Here is a 2,404-nt window from a genome sequence, read left to right as displayed (position 1 = left end):
TCCACAGCTGTGCACTGCTGTGATCCATTCTGGCAGGTCAGGTCTTCTAAAAGTGCACAGCTGAGTGGAGGATTCTGACCTTGGGATTCTCAGGCATCCATCTCTGCGTTTCTTGGGATCAGTGATCCCGTTGGCATCTTCTTCCTGCAGGGTTCTCTGAGCCTGGTCAGCTCCCCATGGGTCTCACCTCGGTCATCTCATTGCGAGTTCTCTCGGTCCTCAGGGTCATTCTTCTTGCTGAGATGTTTCTGTCCCTGTTATGTCCCCCCTTCTGTCCTGTCCTGTGTCACGGGTGTTGGTGTGTTTGGCTCAGAGCTGCTCTGCCTTGTTGCTCAGTCTGGGTGTGGGGGAATGGGACAAGTCCTGGGGAGTTGAAATTTATAATGAAGAGTGTTATAAGTCTGTAGAGGGTATTTCCAGATTGAGAAAAAGTGTCTGGAGTTTTCAAGTTCTCCTGCAGCACTTTGACTTTTGTCCTGACTTTGTTTCAGGTGCAGATGGATTAAATCCCTGGCAGAGTGCCCCATCCCGGGTGAGGGGGCTCCCCTGAGAAGGTCAGTCACTGTTTGTGTTTGCAGGGGAGTGTAAATGGTGGCCATGTCACAGCACTGCTCTTTGTCTTTATTTTTAGGAGGCAAAGCTGGGTCTCTGCAGTCAAGGTGAAGTGGACGAGGTGAGCAGTGATGGGTGGACAGAAGCAGTTACTATTGCTCCAGTCTCACTTCTGGTGCAACTCTAAGCATTCACTGTTTTTTTTTTTTTTTTTTTAATTTATTTTAAGTGGTCCCCTTTGCAGATGTGCTGGCCCAGGATGCCAGAGGAGGGTAGATGGGTGCAACATTAAGGTTCACTTGTGCTGTGCTTCAGTCAGAGCAGGGAGGTTGCTGTTTCACAGTAACTCAACATGATTTTTCCTTTTTTGGTTCTTTGCAGGTGCTGCTGCCGCCCCAGGTGTGCCAAGGAATAGAGGGAGGGGGTGAGTTGGCACTTGGGCAGGTGGCCCAGAGGTGAGTGCTGTGCTCAGTTGTGTCCCTTTTCCTTTTGCTGGGTTCAGTCTGGGCAGCCTCTGGAGTGGGGTGAAGATCTGAGGGGGCGCCGGGACAGGAGTGCAGAGGAGCCCTGGGGGTGACTCTTCTGGAGGAGAATAGTCACATTTTCTGTTCTGTGGTCCCAGGTAGTGTGAGGAGGTGCACAGCTGGAGTTTGGATACAGCAGCACTGAGAGACAGTCTCCAAATCCACGGAGCCAACACGTTCATTTCTGTCCAGGATGGATTTTTGTCCACTCGTATTCAAAAGTTAAGTTGTTGGGGTTGGTAGTTGAGAAAAAGAGAAAAAAGGAGAAAAAACCTTTTCAGTCCCAGGAGGCAATTTAAAGTTACCTTAGAGAGGAGAGGGCCCAGTGGGATGGACCCCTCAGGAGTAAAAAGAGTGAGGTTGACACAAAGTGTCTGAAGCTGTCGAGTTCTCCTGCAGCACTTTGACTCTTGTCCTGACTTTGTTTCAGATGCAGATGGATTAAATCCATGGCAGAGTGCCCCATCCCGGGTGAGGGGGCTCCCCTGAGAAGGTCAGTCACTGTTTGTGTTTGCAGGGGCGTGTAAATGGTGGCCATGTCACAGCACTGTTCTTTGTCTTTATTTTTAGTAGGCAAAGCTGGATCTCTGCAGTCAAGGTGAAGTGGACGAGGTGAGCAGTGATGGGTGGACAGAAGCAGTTACTATTGCTCCAGCCTCACTTGCTGGTGGAACTCTGAGCATCCAGTGCTGTGTGTTTTAGGTGTTCCACTCACACGATGCCGAGCTCCCCTCACCAGCCAGACAGTGGGAGCATTACAGGACTCTGTGGTGAAGCCTTGACCTTCTCCATTTGAAGGGGCCATCCAGGTGGGCTTTGGTAACAGCCGAGGAGTTGAGGTGTGTCAGGGAGGAGGAACGAGGCTCTGCTCAAGTTTCAGCAGTGCCACATCACCTTGTCTGCTCTTAACCCAGGCACACCCCGCAGTGTTGGTGTCTGAGCAGAGCTGGAGCACAGGGCCCGAGGCCCTGGGTGTGCTCAGGAGGTGGTGAGTAGCAGAATTGCTGGGTTTTGGCCAATGTGCTGCTGAGATCACACGGTCACGTTTGCTTTTCTTTATTGTAGCTGACTGAGAGACACCAGCCCAGTGACAGCAGGAATTTCCCCGAGGGAGAGGCGGCCTGTTTTTGTACCTGACACGGATTTGCATCTCCAGATGTCCCAGAGATAAGTGGAGGGCTGGGAGCCACAGAGGGGATGAAAGTGGGGTGTGGGGTCAGGGGTGACCAGGAGGGATTTCTGGGTCAGGTTTGGAGATGGGGATGTCCAAGCTGTGACCCCTTAGGCTGTGTAAAGGGAAAAGTCTCATTTTTGATCCCAGTGCTGAG

At 51.6% G+C, this 2,404-nt stretch overlaps 1 long non-coding RNA gene across 1 annotated transcript; it reads left to right on the top strand.

Annotated features, from left to right (window-relative positions):
* Positions 1-1,776: 1,776 nt before the first annotated feature.
* On the top strand, positions 1,777-2,174 carry LOC310916477. Its single transcript, XR_014591303.1, has 3 exons — positions 1,777-1,885; positions 1,991-2,064; positions 2,142-2,174. It is a non-coding gene; the product is annotated as an uncharacterized lncRNA (long non-coding RNA).
* Positions 2,175-2,404: the final 230 nt, after the last annotated feature.

This window comes from Zosterops lateralis, assembly GCF_965231275.1.
Source record: "Zosterops lateralis genome assembly, chromosome: 17".
Taxonomy (NCBI): Eukaryota; Metazoa; Chordata; class Aves; order Passeriformes; family Zosteropidae; genus Zosterops; species Zosterops lateralis.
Note: the sequence above shows the minus strand (reverse complement) of the source record. Positions and strands in the feature narration are given on the sequence as shown.